Consider the following 7142-nt stretch of genomic DNA (forward strand, 5'->3'; position numbering starts at 1 on the left):
TATTGTTTTCACTGGAGCTAAGATTCTTGATCAGCATTCCTAGTCTAGAAGTATTCTGTGCTGTATGGGGCTAGTACTTGAAATGAATTATTGTGTATCCTTTTTCCTCTACTCAGGCTTTATAGTATACTGTACCTTCCCCTCCTCACTATTTTCACAGGCAAACCGTTCCCCTTTTCCACTTCTCATTCTCTAGTGTCTGAGAAGCGAGATGGGAAAGAAACCTCAGCACATTTTATTGAAGCTCAATGATTTTAAGGGGTAGCCATATTTCCAAATGTGGGAAATTTAAGTTGCAGCTACAAAATGTGCACACCACATTCAGCAAAAGCACCTATGACTCTGGAAATGCATATTTGTTTTAAAGACTCTTCTGAAAAATTATCCATAAGAGTTGTTAAAGTACTAATTTGTGCAATCACAGTCATTGTGGGTACAAATGATGCACATGTGCAGTTACAAAATCTGGACCTCAGTATTCAGGGTATTTAAAAGATGAAGCCTTAATTTAGAGGTTAAGGGTAGAATGAAGAATTTTCAGCCAAGTTTTATTCTGTGGTTAAGTATCTTACCAATGGCCATGAGTCAGTGGTATAGCCAGGATTAGAACTCAGCAGTACCTAGATCCCAGCTTCCTATTTAAGCTGCTGCTTTCCTTGGAGAACTAAGGTGTTCCTTAATGTTTCATTCTGAGCATTTTACTGATTAGACCTTTGAAGACTGTGTCCTAATCTTTCACTTGTCCAGTAGTCTAGAAGGCACCAGGAATGGCAAGAGTTCATTTCAAGACCTCCCACTCAAAAAAATGTGCTGGTCTTTTTAACAGTTTTCTAATGGAAATAAATGAGTTTCCTTTTTTAAAGTCAAACATCTGATCAGCTGAGTCTCTAGTCATGTGAAGTTCTGAGCTGTGTAGATTCAAATTTATTCTTCATGTGGAGGGTTGTACAAGTATCCCCGGATCTCTGAAAAATCCAGCTGTACTTGCAGAATGTAAGACTGAGGTGTTTTTTTTTTTTTTTAATCATTTTGTTACAAGGAAATCATGTCAGAGACACATGGTTTTACTCAAGTTACAAGTTTGGGGCCTGGAACATGCCTTTAATTCATCCGTAGAGTACTGTGCAAATCTATTGTGCTGTATAATATTAATTGTCTGAAAGGACCATTGTCGTGGAACAAGGCAGGGTTTGATATACTGGAGCTAATTTTTGCTTTGGGTATTGAGCGTTTCAATTGACATTCAAAGATCACAAGGTATGCACACACCTGTGCAAAGTATGTCCATGATTCTATACCCAGGCCAAAGAAAGCTATTGTCTAATTTTTAGGGCAGGAAATTGCGATTCAAAGCCCTGTTCTGTTCTCTATTCTTCACTGACCTTTTGTTCATTAATTTCTCCAGCTGTAGATTGGGAATACTAAATTTACTGAGAAAGTTGAAAATTAGTTAATGCTTGTACAGCTCTGTGTACGCACTAGGTAATACTCATCTTTACATATATTAGTGGTATAAGTAGGTCAAGCACCAACATAACATACTTCAGCCACTCTCATATGTAGTATTCTCAGGATGTAGACAGGGAAATGGAGCTCGAGCAAGATTAACTTGCTCAAGGTCACAGATTCAGAATTCAGGAGTTTCTGGCTCTGAGTTTTGTGATAAGGCCATTATGCCACATGACCCTTTGTCTGGGGAGAATGTCACAGACAGCTATACATCAAGGCAACAAAAGACCTTATGTCCTGCACACATTAGTCCAGATACTGCATGAAAAAGCCCATTCAGATAAATAAATGTACAGGCCTATTTACAGAATAAAGTAATAGGAGGCTGCAATTTTTCCATATTGTTTCCCTAAAGTTAACAAAAAAGAAGCTACCATAAAACTTAAAACTGGTAAAATTTAGGAGAAAAATTGTTCTTGAAGGAGACTGAAGACTCAAGACTTTTCATGAACAACGATGCACTCTGCATTTTCACACTGCAACCAAATACATTCCCACCAGCCACAAGTACATAAAACTAGAGACGTGATTACAATGTGTATCCATCTTAGTAGGCCAGGTGCAGGCTACAATAATTCTGCAGGCTATTTGTGTTATGCTGGGAAAGACCAGTTACATTCAAAATTAAAGCCAGGTAGGGATAAACAAGCCTGTAGCAACCAAAGAGATCATTAGTGATTAATCAAATACTGTTACTCATCACTAACAAACCATTAAGTAAATTCCCCACCGACATGGGAAATCTATAGATATCAAGCTAATCTCAGCCAACCTGATCAGCCACAATGTACAACCTTTTCTGACTTGTAGTGAATCAATGCTTTTAACAGTGACTAAAGTGCTTGCAAAGGAGTACCAGATAGCCTCATCTAATTTAAAAATAAAACATGTGTACAACCAAACCACTGAAATCCAATAAATTCACAAGTTACGTCCCAGCCATAACACTATAAAACCCCTTAATGCATTTCTGGGCTCCTCACCTCCTCCTGTCTTACACTAAAAATAAAATAAAATAAAAAGAACAAATCCAATAATAAACTGGGAAGAGGGGTCAGTAACACATGGAAGTCGAATAGCATTTTTATACTGCTAAAACGGCTTGCAGATGTGTGCAATCCATGCACAGATCTCTCAGTTCAGGAGGTAGAAGCAGGGAACTCTGCCGTGCTCATTTAAGCAGCCCAGGAGGATTGAAATGACTGATTAATTCACCCTCTGAATGACAAAACCCATAAAGGTATGAGTTAGGACTACAGTTTATTATAAAACCCTCTGCCAGAAGGCTGCTCATGTGATTATTTTATAATGAAACTTAGTTTGAGAAAAAGGATCAGCTCCAGAAATGGACTCTGCCCATAAGGATTTTTTTCATCTAGGGGACTGGATAGGTCCAAGGAATTGGTAACGGCCAGTGGAGTATCTGATCTTAAGACCACCAATACACATGTAGCCCAGGTCAGTATGGCATCAAAGTGTTACCATCTGGCAACTGTTGGTGACCTGTATCCACACATCACCAAATATACCATCATAAGAGATAGTAGGTGGTAGTTTCCAGTTGCAGCAAACAGGCTGAAAACTAAAGTTATAGACACAGTTATCCAACTTCTCCCTAGGAAGCCCAGACAGGGAACCTTGCACATCCGCTATACCTGTTCTGGGAAATGACTAGAGGCCTTTAATCTCTAAGGCTGCATAGTACACTCTATTCACTGCCAACCCACACCCTCACTGCTTGCAGCAAAGCAGAGCATAATATAACCTGAGCTTCCCCCAACAGCTGTTCTGGCCCTGCAGTCATCTGCACCTTCTTATCACTCAACTCTCCAGCCAGCTTACTTTTAATCTTAGCCTTCCAGGGTAACAAAGTCTATCAAACAGTACTCCCATCGCCTGAAGCCAAGACTTTTGCCCAGGTCTGGACTCAGTAGTCTTTTTAACCTCTGCTCTCTGGGGTCCTCACTGGAAAAGGTGGTGGGAGAACCCCTTCTCCCGCTCTTCTACATTGCATCCTAGGGAGCCTCTATTAAGCTGGTAAGGTCTGTCTATTCAGCCCCGCTGTATCCTTCTGGAGCTTTTTCCCTACCTCAGCCTTCTATAGGACTCCCTAACAGCTCCTTTCTGGGCTCACCACATAGCAACATTCCTCACCCCCCACCCCAAAGGGGTCCAGCTTCACCCTTCCTTCAGGGCTGTGGTTTGCAGGATTCCCCCTGAAGTGCTACAAAGAATCCAGAACTAAAGACATAGACTTAAACCACCTCTGCCTTCACTGGATTTGAGCTTTAATACTTCCTGAGACCTTGCTTCTGAACTGAAGATCAGCTCCCCAGGGCTGCCTCCCTGGAGTCATGCTCCTCCTTCAACACCCCCACCCCGGAACTAACTAATTAACTCCCTCCCTTTCCATCCCATCTCATTACTCTTCTTAATTCTCCTCTTTCCTGATTTCTACTATTCAGAGTAGCTATTCCTCTATCTCCTTTCTCTTTTCACTAACTGAACTTTCTTATGCCTTTAAGGAAAACCTGACACCTTGCTGGGTGGATCAGCTAATTGACCTACTTACCACCACTCCTGATGCCCTCAGGTGGGGATGATCAGGCTCCTGTTAACCCTTTCAGTACCAGTGGGGGGTTTGCAGCCCATCATAGGCTGTCAAAACAGCTTTTTTCAAAGGTGGCTGATTTTGATCTCCAGCACCTTTCTCCAGTATTAAATTCCCTGGGCCAAAGTCAGACCAGGATTAAGGTGCAACTTCACTGTAATCAAAGAAGATACACCCTCTTAACCCAGGTCTGAATTTGGCCCTAGGAATTTATTGGAAGACTGTAGAGAATTATTTATGGAAATGAATTAATCAAGTAACCAACCTCAACCAGAACACAGGGTGACCAGATCCTCAGCAGGTGTAAATCAGTGTAGCTCCATTGTATCAGTGTACCAAGGATCTGACCCAGGGTGTCAAGAGAGGTGTGTGTGACTGGTAAGAATCATTCTCCCACTTTACCATTTTTATTGCTGGATGCTGAGGGTAAAGTATTTGAACCTTTGTTTGATGCTGGACACAAGCTCCCCACACAGGAACTTTCACTCACTGCTTCACTAAAGTATCCAGCAGGGCATCTCTCCCTAACACATATAGTGGGCACTGCAGTGAACTACACTGCAAATTTCTTGTTTCGCATTCTGTTCAGTGGAAATGCTCCATAGCTTTAGTTACAGCTGATCTAGATGCAGATCAGATGTTCACACCTGTGGCAATTTGACTGCAAAATTGTGAGGAACCAGTTCTACAGCTGTGTCCTAAAGAAAGCCACATGGGGTCATATTCTGATTTCCTTATTCATGCTGGGTCACACACTACTCCAATAATTCCACTGACTTCAAGGGGAGAATTTGTGAAATAAGATCAGAATCTGACCTATAGGAGCAAGGAAGACAACTGTTCATATCCTCCTCTTAGTGATCATTGCACAGATAGGAGTGCACGGGGATCACTAAGGGCAGAGTTTATCCTTCATGTTATTTCTTACTAAGGAATTCTAACTATTTACATTTTTTTTTTTTTTTTTACAAAACAAGTTCAGATTCATTCATAGATTCCCAGGCCAGAAGGGACCATTGTGGTCATCTAGTATAACACAAGCAAGAGAACTTCCCCAAAATAATTCCTAGAGTAGATCTTTTAGAAATATATCCAATCTGGATTTTAAAATGGTCAGTGATGGAGACTCACCATGACCCTTGGTCAGTTGTTCCAATGGTTAAGCACTGTTAAAAATGTATGCCTTATTTCCAGTCTGAACTCATCTAGCTTCAACTTCCTGCCATTGGATTATGGTATACCTTTCTCCGCTAGATTGAAGAGCCCATTATTTAATATTTGTCCCCAATGTAGGTACTTGTACACTGTAATCAAGTCACCCCTTAACCTTCTCTTTTTTAAGTTAAATAGATTCCAGGAGCTCAACCTATCACTATAAGGTATGTTTTCCAATCCTTTATTCAGTCTCATGGCTTTTCAATGAACTCTCTCCAATTTATCAACTTTCTTCTTGAAATGTGGGCATCATAACTGGACACAGTATTCCACCAATGGTCACACCAGTGCCAAATACAGAGGTAAAATAACCTCTCTAAACCTACTGGAGCTTCTCTTGTTTATGTATGCCAGGATTGCATTAGCTTTTTTGGCCACAGCATCACATTGGGAACTCATGTTTAGCTGATTTCCCACCCTGATTCCAAAATCTTTTCCCAGGATAGAGTTCCCTAATTTGTAAGCATGGCTGACATTCTTTATTCCCAGATGTATATATTTTGCCATATTAAACCAGATATTGTTTGCTTGTGCCCAGTTGACCAAGCACTCTGCATCAGTCTGAATCTGTCTTCATTATTTGCCACTCCTGCAATTTGTGTATCATCTGCAAACTTTATCAGTGATGATTTTATGTTTTCTACCGGTACATTGATAAAAATGTTAAAATGTGTAGTGCCAAGATCTGACACCTGTGGGACCCCACTGAAGCAGACCTGCTAGATGATGATTCCCTGTTACAGTTACATTTTGAGACCTATCAATTAGCTAGTTTGTAATCCATTTAATGTGTGACATGTTAATTTTATATTGTTCTAGTTTTTAAATCAAAACATCATGCAGTACAAGTGAAATGCCTTTCAGAAGTCTAAGTATGCTGCATTAACACTATTACCTTTATTGACCAAACTTGCAATTGCATCAAAAAAAGAACCTCTGTTCCTGTTTCAGTATTTCTATTACTGTGAATGATCACTTGCTGTCTCAGTGGACCCTGCCTATGGAAACTTCCCAGAAGGCGATCCAGCATGATAATGCAGAACAGGACTCCAAGTTTGTAGCTGACATTTAAATATCTGGGGCAGGCAGGGAATTTTCAAAATTATTGGAAAGTTAATTCTATTTTTAAAACAAACAAATTCATATACATTTTTGCTTAAAGGGACACTGTTAATTTAAAAACCATGGTCCAGATCTTCAGCTAATATAAGTCAGTGTACCTCCAATTAACTTAGTGGAGTGATGCCAGTTTATACCAGGGTTTGGTCTCATATGTTGTACACAAACATATTTCTTGATATATTACTAATAACACTTTACATTGTTAAACATTCAAGAAGTTTAAAAGTCCAGGATACCTGTTGCTAATCTGTGCTCTTTGTTTTGTTTTTATATCTCCCTCAGCTTGGACAATGAAAAGCAAAGAAGTCACTTTCACTTTTTTTGTAATCAATTTAACCTTCAGGTCTCAGTGCTGCAGAGTTTGGGTCTCAATTCTCTATGGGCAAGTTTATTCTTAAAAAACCCTGATTTCACTGGAAATTTTTAAAAATGTGAAAATGTTCCTTTTGGTTTTCAGTTTAATAAAATATCATTTTAATTCATATTTTAATTTTGGATTGAATTTAAGTTGGCACTGTCCCTTTAAATTAATGTTTACCAAATTAATAGGACTTTACAACAACTTTGAAAGCCCCTCTTTATACACACACATGCACAAACACACACAAATAGTCTCTCCTTTGTTTTACACAGCATCACTAATCTATGAAGGTGGATGGTAGCTCTCAGTATGACTGTCATTCAT

General features: G+C 39.7%; 1 long non-coding RNA gene across 1 annotated transcript in view; it reads left to right on the forward strand.

The window, feature by feature from the left end:
* The window catches only part of LOC122456512, a 27073-nt gene extending 20165 nt beyond the window's left edge, over positions 1 to 6908 (forward strand). Inside the window, exon 3 of the long non-coding RNA XR_006275435.1 lies at positions 6740 to 6908. This is a non-coding gene — a long non-coding RNA (uncharacterized LOC122456512). The remainder of the gene's footprint in view (positions 1 to 6739) is intronic.
* Positions 6909 to 7142: the final 234 nt, after the last annotated feature.

Source organism: Dermochelys coriacea, chromosome 13, assembly GCF_009764565.3.
Source record: "Dermochelys coriacea isolate rDerCor1 chromosome 13, rDerCor1.pri.v4, whole genome shotgun sequence".
Taxonomy (NCBI): Eukaryota; Metazoa; Chordata; order Testudines; family Dermochelyidae; genus Dermochelys; species Dermochelys coriacea.